This window comes from Adiantum capillus-veneris, chromosome 11, assembly GCF_014529385.1.
Source record: "Adiantum capillus-veneris isolate H3 chromosome 11, ASM1452938v2, whole genome shotgun sequence".
In the NCBI taxonomy this organism is placed as follows: Eukaryota; Viridiplantae; Streptophyta; class Polypodiopsida; order Polypodiales; family Pteridaceae; genus Adiantum; species Adiantum capillus-veneris.
The window spans coordinates 52,664,551-52,681,108 of record NC_140941.1 but is presented as its reverse complement, the minus strand read 5'-3'; the positions used below and the strand labels follow the sequence as shown (position 1 = coordinate 52,681,108).

Below are 16,558 nucleotides of genomic sequence, written 5' to 3'. Positions count from 1 at the left end.
AAATTTCCTAATGTTGATGTGGTGATTGAACAAATATCTATCAAATAATTTAGTTTTCTTGCATATATAGTATATATATATATATAATAGTATATATAATATTGTATATTATTAATAGATTATGTAGTATATAAAGTTATACTTTGACTTATAATAAATAGTATATAGTGTATATAGAAAATATAATATAGTACTACGATAGAGTAGATATTATATATATAATATAGAGTATATAATGTATAATTTAATATGTATAATACATAGTATAGAATATATAATAAAAAATGGACTATATATACTATACTACATAAAAAAGATAAACCGACCCACTCTCTTCTTCTTCTTCTCTCTCTCGATCTCTGAGTGCGGAAAAAAGGGGAGGGCCAAGAGCCCCCCATCATTCGCGCACGCGGATAATGGGGGGTCTCTTGTCCCTCCCCCTTTTTTAACCAAAAAGCATTGTTGTTTTTTTGAGGCCGGTGTTTCACTGTAGGTCCAATGGTATTGGGCGATTGCATTGCATGCTACATGCTTACCCTTTTAAGTATTAGCCATTACACATGGTCGGACAAGGGATGCATAGCGTAGCATCACCAACATGGCCACCCAATTGATGCACGAGAGCGCCGAAGAGAACTCATAGCCATGCAAAGTTTGAAAAAAAGGGAGGGGCTGGAGCCCCCTATCATCTATGTGTGCACGGATGATAGGGGGCTCCAGCCCCTCCCCTTTTTTTTCTCTTTGCATGGTTTGAGTGTGTTGATGCTATCTTATGAGCAAATGCAAATAGATGGTGTGTCTCCAGACAGGGTTACTCTTACAAGCAGTTTATCCGCTTGTGTAATTGTGAGTCCTCCCCTTTTTTTTTTGCTTTGCATGGTTTGAGTGCGTTGGCTCTATCTTATTGAGAAAATGCAAATAGATGGTGTGTCTCCAGACAAGGTTACTCTTACAAGCGGTTTATCTCCTTGTGTAAGTGTTAGTTTCGAGTCTGCACAAAGACTATTTGAGAAGCTTAGGAATCAAAATGTGTTCGCTTCCAATGCCACGGTAGGAGCATGTGAGCAACAAGGTTACAAGGTGCATGCATGCCATTTGTTTGTACAAATGCTAGAGGAAGGAATTATGCCAAAAAAGGTGATGTATTTAACACTACTTTCACTATGTATTGCGGCATCAGTGGAAGGCTAGTGTGTACACGCATCGATAATTTATTTCCAATTAGATTCAGATGGGCCACTTGTCTCTGCATTATTGAGTCTGTATAGTAAATGTTGCTGTTGACAACCGGTTTTTGAATTCACGGCCACGAGAGATAACCCCACTCAAGGGGAGCTTAATAATAAGCAACAAAGAAAAAAAGAATGTTTTTAAGCGTGCCGCCCCACCACCCTCTTCCCTCCCATGCATACGCCCACAATGGGCCGCCACTCAGTTGACCACACTCGCTTCATCCCTCCTCCACTATCACCAAAGGACAACTTCTCTCTCCCTGCTTGGCTATGCCAACACACCTCCCTCTATCTCTCTCCCCCTTATTTCTGTGTCACCTAGCCCATAGGGCACATAAAATAATTTTTTTCCTAGGGGCCGCCATGCATAGGACAAGAGTCTCCCTCTCTCTCTCTCTCTCTCTCTCATTATTCACACACACACACACACACACACAATTTCCTCCCTCATCTTTCCCCTCTTGTCCACACTCTCTCGTCCTCGGTAAGATACTATCTCACTCTTGTTTGTCAACCAAGGTGGGCCACTCAGCTCATCCCTCTCTCCCTCATCTACTCCCCCTATCTCCCCTTTACTCACTCTCCCTTTCCCACTACAGCCCCTCTCTCCCCTCTCGTCCTCCCTCCCTCCCTCTCTCTCTCTCTCTCTCTCTCTCTCTCTCTCTCTCTCTCTCTCTCTCTCTCTCTCTCTCTCTCTCTCTCTCGTTCCCCCCCCCCCCCCCGCCCCACTTTCTCCCTCTCTCGTTATCATGCATGATGAGCCGCTCTCTCATTCTCTCACTCTCATGGACTTTCCTTCGCCCTCCTTCCCTGTGTCAGTAGTAACCTTGTGGGTGCATATAATAATATCTCTCTCTCTCGCTGCTTATACACACACTCCCCAACCTCTCTCACCCCATCATCCTCTCGCTCTCCTCACTCACGCCCTCTCTCCATCTTTCTCTGTAGATGGCCAAAGCCTCCACATGAAAAAATTAAAAGAAAAAAATAAAAATAATAAACATATATATATATATATATAATAATCCCTCTCTTTACTCCCGTTCCCACACACACTCTTCTCCTACACACACACACACACACACACACACACACACACACACACACACACTTATACACACAAACTTACACACCCACACACAACCTCATATACCTTTACGTATACACTCACAGGCACATACATACATGACTATGCATACGCGCACACACACATTCAAACACGCACATGCACACATTCACATACATACACATACAAACATGTGTATGTGTGATAGTGTCATCATTACGAAATGTCATCATTGCTATCAACCAAGGTACACTATCAATGAATGCTAGCAACAAAGGTAACGAAGAGGCAAAAATCATCTGCATCGACATCCACCGCGAGGAGGTCATCCATATCAAGGGAGGAAAAAGGTCGGTAAGGCATCTCTTTCCTAAGGAATCCGCAAGTAAAGGTATAGCCTCTACTCTTCAGTGGCCAAAAGGGGCTGCTTGAGCCAATGGAAAGGTAGGGCTAGGCGAGTCCTAAAACACATGACCCCAAAGGAAGAAACACCTGGCCACATGAGTGCTTTGAGTTCGGAAAGTAGAATCGTGCCTAGTCTGCCAAACAGAAGGTCATCCAAAGAAAAATGGTGGAAGATTTCCTATTGATATGTGCGGCGCATGTGAGTGCTGCTAGTCCACTTTGACAACCCCAAAGCCCTAAAGAGGAGTGGTTTGTCTACTGTCCTCGCTGCTTTGGAGGGACAGTAGAGGGTCTTCCTCTTCTCCCCGTACAAGCTCATCCTGAAGAAGGTGTCTACTACCACGAGTGAAACCTAGTGAGCCGGAGACGAGTTACAACTAAACGGCGTGGAGTTCATGTAGTGAGCGGACTACGGTAATTACTTGCAACTGTTACTAGCTAAAATGCTAGAGTGGTCAAGCGCGTCACCATCACTCCATACGTGCTAAGCAACGAAGGAAAAGTGGAGCGTATGAAGGGCGATGACCTCCTGTGTATGTGCCGACTTATCAACATCGACATGGTAAGGGTGTAAGTAAGTGTTCTATACTCTGTTCATCATGGAAAATGGACCAACATCTTTTTTGTTTAGGTTTCTGCAACACATGCATGTGAATATATATGTAGATTATAGGAAAATCTTCTGTCAACAGAAGATTGTGTATCTGTTTGGTGTTGTAGTTCTAGGAGAAATCCTTAGCTCTCCAAACCCCATTATCCTCCTCGTGTTGGATTACCATCACTCTTTTAATTTTTCCATCTTTATCCTGTTCTGGATCTATCACCCAACCTTGTAAAAAGCCGCTATGAGCCGCTAAGAATTAGATGTCTCATCTATTTTTTTTATTTTATTTTTTGAAAGGTTTGTAATTTCCTGCTCATTGAGTTACTACCATGGAAAGTGTCTCTTTTCCCATGTTCAGTGGAAAAAAGGAAGAAGACATGACCACCAACTTTCTAGATGACTTTGCCATCGCTTGTGTGGGTTACAAAACAAGGGTGACGACGCCTCACGGCTATAAATTTTTCCTATACTGATGAGAGTAGAGGCCAAGTCTTGGTACAATAATTTTCCCCAAGCTAACAAGAATGCACGAGATGTGCTACGTGCTGCCTTTGTCAAGAGGTTTAGTGGAGGCACAACCTCAGAAAAGTTATGGCAACTGTTGATAGAGTTAAAGTAGGGGAGTCTTCTAGGGTATGCCACTTACGAATCCAAGTTTGTGGATTTGTGGGAGCCATGGTTGCCTCACTAGAGGAAGGTGAAGGAGCACCTAGTTTCCTAAAGAAGGACTTTTTCATTGTTGGCCTCTGGTCACCGCTTAAAGAGAAGGTGAAGGGGAGATTCCCTGCAACATATGAGTTGGTAGTGGAAGTAACCCGCCTTAAAGACAAGAAGCCATGCATGAAAGAAAGAGTTAACGAGTCAGAGGAATTAAACTCAGTCCGACTAACCCCAGTGACTGTAACAGCCACTCAGAGAACTGAACCACAAGAGTCATCAGAAGAGCATCAAGACCTGTTGAGTCACATCAATACTCAGCTTGAAAGTCTATATGTGCATCTGGTGCAGCAAGGGCATGCACCCGTCAGAAATCTAGATAAAGGAAGAGGACAGCGAAGGAAAAACCAAGAATATCAGTACTATAATTCTGGGGAGGACGGCCATGGCATGTACCCGGGGCAGTCACTTATCAAAAGACCCCTATATCACGTGCGTTCAAGAGTTAATTAATAATACCCCAATATACATACTATACTTACACTGTGAGCCTATTTAAAAAACCCCCACCCCCCTCTGTATGTATACATTTTAATACATTTTGGTCTTTTAATAATCCTCTCCGGTTAACTCGCGTGATATCATACACATTCTAAAAAGTGACTGCCCCGGGGGCATGTATTACTGTCCACATCCGAGAAGGCAAAACTTTAATAGAGGAGGAAGACATAATCAAATCTCTCCATCAAGGGTGAGGGCACCGCCACCCATGTAACCAATCCCACCTGTTCAAATCCCACCACCAGTTGTGCAGGTCCCAACAGCTCAAGTCCTACAGCCAATCCTCCGCTCACCACCAATTGGCGACCTCACACTAAGCCTCATTGGTCTTTCAAAAGAGGTCAAGATGAAGAAAGCAGAAGAAGGTTCAAGCAAGAAGTTTGCTCAAAGAACTAAAACAGTGGAACAAGAGGTTAAAGAATCAAAAGACACTACCCCAGTGAAGGAAGTAAGTCAAGAAAATTGTGTTACAAATGTTAGTGCATCTCTAACCTTGGATGAAATAGACACCAAAGCAATCAATCGACAGCATTGGGTAGTAAGGGTAAGAAGGTGTAAAGTGTTGATCTAGCCTCGTCAGAGTAAGAGGAATGCAAAGAGCATGGAAGATATAAGAGAAGAAGAAGACCAGCCTGCTAGCAAGGCTTTGCAGAAGATGGACAACGTATTAAACAAAGGGGAAGGCTTTGAAAACATAAGCCTGTGCACCAGCATGGATCAAGAATAGTGTAGCAAGCTGAAGGCATCCTACATCAAGGAAGTTTCACCAGAGGACCATAACAAAGAGGTAAGTATGAATGAAGGTTTGGATCTGGATATTGTTCCAGAGGCTTGGCAGTGGAGCAAGACTTTATTGTGTAGTGTCAAAGACCTCAAGAAGGGTAATTCCTTGAGTCTACTGAAAGGTGTTATAAACTTGGAGATGGGTAATGCCTCCAGTTTATGTGAGGGTGTTCAGAGTAAATTTGATGATCAACATGTTGCCAACCTTTTAAGGATGTTCCAGACTCCTCCACGATGTAGCATTGTGTTTGCATGGGATGCATCAGACCTATGGCCATGGTTAACCACTAGGACATATAGAGGTAAGGTCAGCATGGAGATAAAAGTTAAGGAGCCATGGATAGACAAATGGCTGATAGAATGCAAGAATGAAGGCCTCATCCCCAATTTGGTACAGATTTGTACAAATAGTGCATCCTCTTGGTGGACAGAGCTGAGTGGATTACGCTTGTATTTAAGCCACAAGGTATGTGTCTTACTATCAACATCAACAAAGACAACTCACATGTTTGAGCACACCCGAGAGGAGCATGATATGCTTGCTGGCTTTTCCAGTAGTAGCGACAGTAAGCAAGATTTTGAAGACAAATGGAGCTCACCGCACCAACAAGGCAGCCATGTATGGTGGATTCTTGGCACACTCTTGGGAATCATAATTTTCAGTTATGCCTTTGTAGTAGCCAAGATGCTCATTTTTCCTCTCGCTACTAGTGGTTACAAATTTGGTCCTATTTGGCATGCACATTTTATTGTTTAGACACTGCAAATAATGATCCTATTCTTTACCTAGGATCCAGGAGGACACTTGCATAAAGTTCTGGAAACCATGTGCTTCCCATTTAATTAGCCCACACTATTCCAAGGACCAAGCTATCATCCGGATCTGTTGCAGATTCATGGATATCCCAAAATTCTCACCAATGGCCAAGTGGAATGGCTAGTTCAAAAGGTAACTCGATATGGGATCCTACAAATCAACTGAAGAAGAATCAAAGGCAGGGCTAGAGACATGAATGCCTCTAACCAAAAGGGGAGGGCTAATGACGACCAGTTTTCAAAATCGCAACCGTGAGAACTAACCCCACTTAGGGGGAGCCTAATAATGAGCAATGAAGAAAAACAAACGTTTTTAACCCTGCCGCCCCGCCACCCTCTTCCCTCCCATGTATACGCCCACAGTGGGCCGCCTCTCATCTTGGCCACACTCGCTTCATCCCTCCTCCATTATGACCAAAAGAAAGCTTCTCTCTCTCTTGCTTGGCTCCACCAACCCACCTCCCTCTCTCTCTCCCTCATTTTTGTGTCACCAAGTCCATAGGGCACATAAAATAATTTTCCTCCCTCTCAGGGGCTTCCATGCATAGGACAAGAGTCTCCCTCTCTCTCATTATTCACACACACACACACTCTTACACTCTCCTCCCTCATCTCTCCCCTCTCGTCCTCAACAAGATATTATCTCTCTCTCTCTCTCTCTCTCTCTCTCTCTCTCTCTCTCTCTCTCTCTCTCTCTCGCTCTCTCTCTCTCTCTCTCTCTCTCTCTCTCTCTCTCTCTCTCTCTCTCTCTCTCTTGTTTGTCAACCAAGGTGGGACGCTCAACTCCTCCCTCTCTCTCTCTCATTCAGCCCCCCCCCCCCCACTTTCACCCTCTCTCGTTCTCATGCATGACCAGCCGCTCTCTCCCTCCCATTGACTTTCCCTTGCCCTCCTTCCCTGTGTCGGAAGCAGCCTAGTGGGCACATATAATAATATCTCTCTCTCTTGCCGTTCACACACTCACACTCCCCAACCCCTCTCTCCCTCTCAGCTCTCACTCTCCTCACTCACGACCTCTCTCTATCGTTCTCTGCAAACGGCCAGAGCCTGCACGTGATTTTTTTTATTAATATATATATAGATATAAATCCCTCTCTCTTTACTCCCATTCCCACACACACTCTTCTCGTACACACACACACACACACACACACACACACTTACACACCCACACGCAACCCCATATACCTGTACGTACACACTCACATGCACATGTATATACACGAGTATGCATACACACATGCACACATTCAAACACTCACGTACACACATGCACATACATACACATACACTGCACGCCCATATGCACGCAAAAGAAGAAAAAACACAAGAGAATTCTACATTGATGCCCAATACAAAAAGAGAAAGACGACCAAGTTATGAGGTTGCAACACCAAATCAAGAAATGACACCGGCCTTGAAACTCGCGAACGCGCTACATTGACACACCAGCGAGGCTCCCCATTTACTGGCATCTCATTCACGATGCATCTCCGTAGTAGCATCCGTAGGGTATTATTATTTTTTGATTTCAGGCTAGAATCTTGTATAAAAAACCACTTGTATATTGCCACCTCTCTCTAGGTGAGGGTCACAAAGGCCCACCTAGGAGATATCATTTTAAAATTCTCCTAAGACAAAGCAAGGGTCAATTATCTCGGACCCAACTCCTTGCTTTGTCTCTTTTGATTAAGGCCCTAACCTAATCAAATTATCCTAAACTAATGCAGCCTGCACCTATAAAAGGGCACTGAGGTCACTATCAAGGGGGTCAGTATTTGGTAGCATTTTGGGGAGGGAGATTAGGGCACTTGCATTGGGGCAGCACTTGAGCACGGGGCAACACTTGGGAGTCAGCACTTGAGAAGGAATCCATGCACACACCCTCGCTCCAAAGGTCACCGCAAACAAGAGTAGAATCTCCCTGTATATGGAATTCTCTATAGGGAACGCACTATTGGCTCTCTATCTCTCACTATCTCTCTCTATCTCTCTATCCCTCTCTCTACCACCACAATCACCATCTCGTCGGAACTAAGGTTTCTATAAATATCTCCTTGAATCAAGTTTTCTCTCACATCCCGAGGGGTTTTCATTACCTCTCTCTCTCTCTCTCTCTCTCTCTCTCTCTCTCTCTCTCTCTCTCTCTCTCTCTCTCTCTCTCTCTCTCTCTCTCTCTCTCTCTCTCTCTCTCTCTCTCTCTCTCCCCCCCCCCCCCCCTCTACAATGTGCAATATTTGTGTTATTTTAAATCACCGTTGTCCACATCCTAGCCGCTCAAAGCTAGGTGGTGCCCCTCTTTCATTCCCCGTGACTATCTCCGTGTGCAAGGCCCTAGTGTTGAGGCCGTCGGGGTCCATTTTATGCTTTGCGCTCGTCATTACATAGATGAGTTTTAATGTGTATTTCATGGGACTCTCACTTAATATGTTGATGTCTTCAATGGATTTATGAAGGCTTGATCAGATCATGGAGATACCAAGGAGGTGCTTCAAATTTGGGGCCAGATGGTGCAAGAAGCAGTAATTTTGGATGAAATTACATGCATAGAGATACTTGATGCGTGTGTAGTGGAAGGCACTCTAATTGCAGTTGTCAAGTTCGTGCATGCATGCATCATTAAAAGCGATTATAGATCTGATAGAAGTGTTGCAACCTCTTTTTTGAACATGTATCACAACTGAAGTAATCAGGAGGAGGCACTCTTTGTTTTCAGCAGCATAGTACAATATGATGCAATATCATGACCATTATCTCAGCCAGTGCTAAACTGAAACAAAATGAGGTTGCTCTTCAATTGTTTCATCAAATGCAGAAGGAAGATGTGCATGCAGGTAATGGGGTGTATGTGAATGTCCTTACGGCATGTGCCAATGAGACAGCATTAACAGAAGGCAAGGTAATTCACTCCCAGATTCTTTACAACATTAGAAAACCATACACTATTCTTGAAAATGCGTTAATAAACATGTACAACAAGTGTGGATGTCCCCAGATAGAGCTCACAAAAATGGAGCACCCAGATGTTCTTAATTTCAAGATCATGATGCCCGATGCTAGGCATTCTCAAGCATTGATGATGATCTGATAATTTAAGTCTTTCACTTCATTTTTATTTTTGTACCTAGACATTGGACTAGATACACTCACATTGTATTAGTTTGTTCTCACAGGTCATTTTGGACTTTTGAAGACTTTTAATATAACATTTCATTTCTCCCTCTCCCCCTCCTCTCTCTCTCTCCCCCTCCTCTCTCTCTCTCTCTCTCTCTCTCTCTCTCTCTCTCTCTCTCTCTCTCTCTCTCTCTCTCTCTTGCAGGCAAATCATCATCAAGGACTTGTGTTGTCTTTACTAGACCACCTCATTTGGCATACATATCCACTAAAGCATTCCAGAAAAATAGAGTTCCCTCCTTCAACAGATCTTGTTTTGTGATATCATCATATATTTTCTCTCTTTTTCAAGTGGTTGAATGCTAAAACAAGATTTTAGAAGTGACACATGAATGACTACATAAGCTGATTTGAGTTTTAATGCATCCACACATAGCAATTCAAAGCATCTTGATCTTTGCCATGCTGGGCACACCCCAATCACTGCATACCAAGGGACCACATCGCAATTGGGTAGCACCTCAAATAGTTATTGAGCTTTTATTAGAGCACCACATCTTGTATACATATCATGTTGCCAAGTGTAGTAAATTTTTCCTAGGAATCCTTGTCTGAAATCTATTCATGAACTAATTGTTCCCCCAAGTCAATATCTTCTACATCACTACATGCCTTTAGGTAGCTGGCAAAAACCTATTCAAGGAGACTCCTTTTTGGTGCATTCATTCTAAACACATTAAAGCATTGATTCAGGCTCATTTGGGCACATCGTATTAGAATTGCATTCCAAAAGATTACATTTTTGTCACCAAAAGATTTAGGTGTTTTGCCAAGGGCATGGAAATTGGCATGTATATCAACTCACAAAACTGCCCCGCACTACATCACATCCAAGTAGCTCTTATGTATAGCTACCTATGGCTCTGAGACACCTCATCATGATTGCTATAAAATGTTTTTATGGTAGACAACACATAATAGTATAAAATTAAAACCTTACATCACATGGCCTCCTCCCTAATTTGTACACCAATTATTGACATGATGTTTCTAGATATTTGAATATTACTTTTTATTTTTCTCTCCCTATGCCTCTAAGACATCTCATCATTATTGGTTTAAGAATTGTTTAAGGCAGACAACATATAATAGTATAAATTCAAACTTTACATCACTCTACCTCCTCCCTAATTTGTACACCAAATATGGACATGCTGCTTCTAAATATCTGAATATTGTTTTTGCTTTTGCTCTCCTTTGATTTCTAGAGCATATAAGACTAGGAGCCTTTGGAGGAAACAACCCATTTTCCCTCAATCTGTAGTAGCCTCTTTCCATACCATATGACCATCTCTAAAACAAGTTGCTCATGAAATTCATCTTTCGAAAAAGTACAACAAGAGCAATGCTTCATGTCAAACTCCCAAATGTCGTAGCTAGTAGCTTCTGCTTTTGACACATTTTTGTGCATTCATAATATCCCTTTGGAACATGTGATGTGCATTTTACACCTTGTAATTCACAAAAAGATTCATTATTTGATCTTTAATCATACATAAAAGAATAAGATTAATTCAAGGCTTTATTTTCATAATGGACACTTCCATCTTGGCCCTCATACCTCCACTCTGTGCAAGGTCTCTCCTCTCTCTTCATTCGTGACCGCCCTTCCCCTATGACATCAAACTCTCAACAATTGACTAATATCCCCTCTTTTTGAAAAAAATAATAAGCATGATATTCACTCGAAATACACACAAGATAAAAGTGATCTCTAAAGTATGTTGTTTTCTATTCTTTAGAATATAAAGCTCAATCAAAACTTAATAGAAATGGTTCTTTTTTTGAAGTTATATTTGAGGCCAATAAGAGATGTGCCACAAGAAAAGCCATGCATGCATGTTACATTTGATTGTTTGGTGATTGAATAATTTTACAATCTAGTGATGACTTTTTTCATGCCACACTAATATATGAAGATATCATTAGTATAATATGAGCATTAAAAAGCTTGAAAAAAATGTTTCAATTCCAAAAGCTCGAAAACAAAAGCTTGCAGTTGTAAAATCCCCGATGTATCCTAGTAAGGGGATAATGTTCCTTATGTTTCATATGATTTTGGTATGATTTGGTGAGTTTCCTTTTGATTGTGTGCATGTGGGTTGGCTGGTGTAGTTGAGAGCAATGAGATTCTATATTGTGGTTTAGTTGGCCTTCTAAAGTGTTGTATGTGTGGGATGGTCTCAGCCTGACAAGCTAAAGAGATTACCTCCGTGCGTCTATCGTGTCATCTATGTTCTTGATTGAAATTATGTTGATCTACGTTGTGATGCATGCATTTTATAGGTGGGATGATTCTCTCCCGCAACATTGACGCCATTGCCGAGGACACAAGGACTTGAGTAGGTAATCCTATTAACACTCATGTGATGGTTTATTGCTTTAGTTTTGACTAAAGAAAATACTTTTCTTAAGTGGATCCAAAAGAGGTTATTTCAAGATCAAGTGGATAGCTAGCAAGCATGTGTCTTGCGAAGGGTTTGCGACTAGATAAATTTAGCTAGGATTTGTAGTATTAGTTGAAGATTACAATAGTTTTGGGTGGTTGAGTGGTTTGTGAGGTGGTAAAAGTGTTTTCTAGTTTGTGTGTGCCATTGAATCATTTTTCTACTCATAATGTAGAACCCCATATGATGTGTAGGAGTAGCTTCAGGTGAGTGATTTGATTTTGATCTAGAGCTATTCATCATTGAATTATTTGTTGAAGTGCTTGTTTGTATTCATGATCTCTAAACAGTCTTCTTTTAAGAGAAAACATGAAATAAACATATTTTTGTTGACATTTTTACATGACTGGTTGGTGTTGAGCATCTAAGAGGGCACGTGGATGGCATGTGCAAGAGTTATATATGGAAAATTTGACTTTTATGAAACTTGGACATCATACTCATATGATGTCTCAAGAGGCATCTAGAGACAAAATTTGAAAATTTTGACTACATCACAGTGTTTAGAAGGGGGGTTTTTCCCCTAAGTACATATTGAGAGTAAAGTTTTGACCAACTCTTGACACCCAAAAGGCAAAAGATGGAGTGTCTAAAAAAAAAAAAAAAAGAGAGAAAGGTTGTGATTCTGAGCCTATTTTTGCATGAAAATTGTAGAAGAGCTTGAAAACCAATACTAAAGACGTGGGGATGCCTGTGAATGGATTCTGATCAATAACTCATTTACAGACATCATACACATATGATGTCGGAAGGGCAATTCTGGTAGCAAAAATGGAAAATTCTACCCATCTTTTGCAGGTTGTGTTGAGCACATACACCAAATTTCATTTCATTTGGGCATATAGATTGATTTTTGAGGGGGTTCTACTCTTTTGGGGGATTTCCTTGTAAAGAGTGATAATTTTGTGCAATTTTTGATGTCCAAAAATTGATATGAGCACATATTCTTGTTGTACACATCAAGGGGTCACTTGGTTAGAAACAGAATTCCATTTTGACCACCTAGACATCATATATGTATGATGTCCCAAAGGCCAGATCTGAGGTAAAAAGTTACATTTGAGTGCACCCTTGTGATCTAGAGCGTTTAGAAAGATAGGCTAAATTCCATTGAATTCGAAGCATTTTTGGGCTTGTAAAGTCCATAAGACAGATTTAGGCGAATTGAATGCTTGAAGTGAGCATATCTAGAGCAAAAGAGTTGGATCTGAATTTTGAAAGTTGTTGTTAGTTTCTAGTGTAGTGAGGAACCTCTGGAGTGAGTTTCATCTCATTCTGACTAGCTAGACATCAAATATGTATGCGGTCTAAAGGACAGTTTTAAAGACCAAAATTGTGTTTAGCACCACAAAACAAGCCTCTAGACCAAGTTTCATCCAATTTGAGCACATAGATATCATACGTGTATGATGTCTCAAGTCCAAATCTGAAGATCCATTTTCACTTTTGATCACATAGGAGGTTTGAAAATGATGTGTTAAGCTTGTTTGCCAAATTTCAACTCATTTGGCCACATACTTTTGCATTTAAAGAGATTTTTGTAGATCCAAGAAGGTAAAGGTAAAAAAGTAGTGATTTTGAGCAATTTTGACATCCAAAATTTGATGTGATCACATATTCTTTTTGTATGCATCAAGGAGTACCTCCGGTAGAAGCAGAAGTGAAATTTGAGCAGAAAGACATCATACAGGTATGATGTCTTAGAGGCAAGATCTAGGTCAAATCAGACATTTGAGTATACCATAGTGTCCTAAGGCATAAAAGAAGTCCCTAGCCAAATTTTCATTACATTTGGGCTAAAAGTACCAAGAGACAAAAATTGGGCAATATTCATGTTTAAATTGATCATAACTTGCACAAAAATTGTTCAAATTGGATTCTGAAAGTTGCTAAGAGTTGCTTGAGTGATAAAGAGTTCGTGGAATAAAACTTACTTCATTCTGGCATAAAAGACATCATACGTGTATGATGTATCAAGTGCCAAATTAGAGGTAAAAAAGTACATATTTGAGCTCACAAAAGTGTTTTCCATCACAAAATAAACCTAGCAACCATGTTTTATTCAATTTGGATCACTTTTGGCTTAGCTAACCTCTCAGGAAAGTTGCAAGCAACCTAACAAAAAAATGAGTGATAGACCCGTCTAAAAGTGTCAGAATCACAAAATGAGACCTCAAGTGGTTAGAGTACACCAACTAGAGTCTACAATGAAAGTTTGGAGAAATTCCGAGTCAAGAGACATCATACGCGTATGAAGTCTCGAGCATAGACTGAGGCCAACAAGTAACTTTGACCAGTCAAAGGGCTTCCTTTTGACCCTAGAAGCCCAGATATCATTCCAAAAAAAAATTTGGACATTTGTAACTAGGCCCAAGAATGCATCTAGTATTGACACTCTGAAATTGCCAGAATTGCCCTATAGGAAAATTGAATGCAATAGAAAACTGTTTTGGCCATAACTTGAGCTACCGATATCGGATTCAAAAAAATTTATTATCAGAACAAAGCTCCGAAGTAGCTCTACAATATTTAGTGTAGTCCATACACATCAATGGTTAGTGTCTAGGAAAACATTGTTTAGCACTAGGTTGGTAACCTAACAGGACATAAAAGTGTCCTTTCAGGGTTTTGAAAAAAACCTCCAAAACCATAGTAGATCCACTCATTTTGTAAAATCCTTTCATGAGGTTATAGTTCAAGGCCTACTACACATGGAAAAACTAAGAAACTTGTAAAATTTCTCATCTTTTGGTCACACCAAGCCTCCAAAGTTGATGGACTAGTACATTTTCATCAAAACAGTCATTTCTTATGTTTTGTTGCATAAAAATAAGATTAGGGATTTTTGTAGGACTTGAGATAAATTCCCTAGTTAACTTCAATGGGTTGGTGATCAGAACATATGAGTGCTTCTCACTCACTATTTTTTGTTTTGCCAAAAGAAATAGGTACAAAAAAGTTGAATTTTTACCAATTTGCAAACCTATCATCAAAGTTTCTATAGCCACGCTCAATACAAATAATATATGCATGTTTTCTTAGTTCCCTATTGTCCTTTAGGTTCATAAGGATCCATGGAGCATGTCAAAAGAATAATACATCTCTTACCAAGGGGAATCTTGGGGACAAAGATGAAGTGCTAAATACAGCAAACATGAAAAAACTGGGCTCAACATTATGAGTTGTAGAATCCCATAGAAACTATTCAATATCTAGCCAAATTTGATCCTTATGACTAGATATGGTTACTACCTACAAAATGCATATAGTTGTCACAAGAAACTAGAAATATTGAAAAAGATATCCTTGATATACTAGAATGTTTTGTTTTCTTCTATAATTTAAAAAATCAACCATCGTTGTGTACTATGCAAAATAGGGTATTAGGTGCCCCAAAACTCAGAGAATATTAGCTTTATGTTACAATATGCGACATAGAAAATCAAAACTGCATTTGAATATCATGAAAGCCACCAAAAAAATCATAGAAGAGCTAAAATTGGCTAAAAAACAGGATTTGACAATTTTTGTAATTTGGTCATAACTTACAATTTTAACATTTATTTATCCGTAGAAGCATCAAGACATGTTGAGGACTACTAAAGATAGTTCTCTAGCATTATAGACCTCACAAACATGAATTCTAGAGTGGTTTAGTTGTAAAAAGTTGAAAAAAGCCAAAAAAAGGACCCGTTTTTTCACACAGTTAAGGTTGTCAAATGTTGTGCAAGGACAAGGTTAAAGATGGAATTGATATTCCAAAAAACTGTCAAGTTTTTTTCAGCTCATGAGACAACTTTCTAGATAGATAGAACCTCAAAATCCATTTTGAAACTCTTGATATAATTCAAGGAAAATGGTCACTTAAGAGGACATAAAAGTGTCCCATTACCAACCTAGTGTTAAGGTCTCAAAATTCATCCGAAAGTTAGGGGTGTCTAAAACTGACAATTTAAGAGGATTGTGAGAAAACTGTCACGGTTTTGGACATAGTTTTGACTTTTCACTAACCAAAGTACTTGAATACATTGGAACAAGACTTATTGTGTCAGGACAAGGGCAAGGCTAGAGAGTCTTGGACTGGGCCAAGGGCCGGACTAGGCAATGTGGAAAGGGAATCCAACTAGGGCAAAGGGGCTAGGAGCTTAGCCTATATAGTGGGTGGTTAGGAGGTGGATTCCAGGCGCTAGTCTTCCCTTGTCTTCACATTGGTATCAAGAGCAAGGTTATTGTACGCAAGAGGGGTGGGTCGTGGACCACTTCTTTTGGGTTAATCATGCACATGCAAAGGGAGTGGGAGGCAGGCATGGCCGCTTGCTAGGTGACAGGAATATGCACCAAGTGTTCGTGTGCAGCGGGGCTTGGTCGAAGGAGGGATCAGCACTCGACCTCCACCCTTGCGAGCGCTAGTGGGCTCATTCGGAGCGCACTACAGTAGGCAACACAACTTGTTTTGTGAGCGACCCCGATGGAGCACCACAAGGGGTGCCACTATCATAATCGACGAGCCTGTAGCGGCCTGCATCGCCATCACCATAACCAGGCACCCTTTTTCACATGTCTTGTCCTAAGGTCCAAAGATGGATGATTTTTTTTGGTTATGGGGGCATGCCCACGGGACATGCAAGGAATACCCTGCAAGTACGCCGTCGCACTCATTCAAAGGTGCAAACAGGACAAAGGCATTCCGCAAGGGAATCTGTTTGCCGCTCCCAAGATTAAACTGCAAAAAATCAGCAAAGTGGCACCTTCCTCAGAGATCAATTCTCTCTTGTTCACGAAACTTCGTAGTGAATTTTTGGATTCTCTAAAG

The 16,558-nt window shown here is 40.8% G+C and overlaps 1 pseudogene; it reads left to right on the top strand.

Moving 5' to 3' along the window:
• The first annotated feature begins 645 nt into the window (after positions 1–645).
• LOC147447234 (pentatricopeptide repeat-containing protein At5g27110-like) lies at positions 646–9,212 on the top strand (annotated as a pseudogene).
• The last annotated feature ends 7,346 nt before the right edge of the window (positions 9,213–16,558 follow it).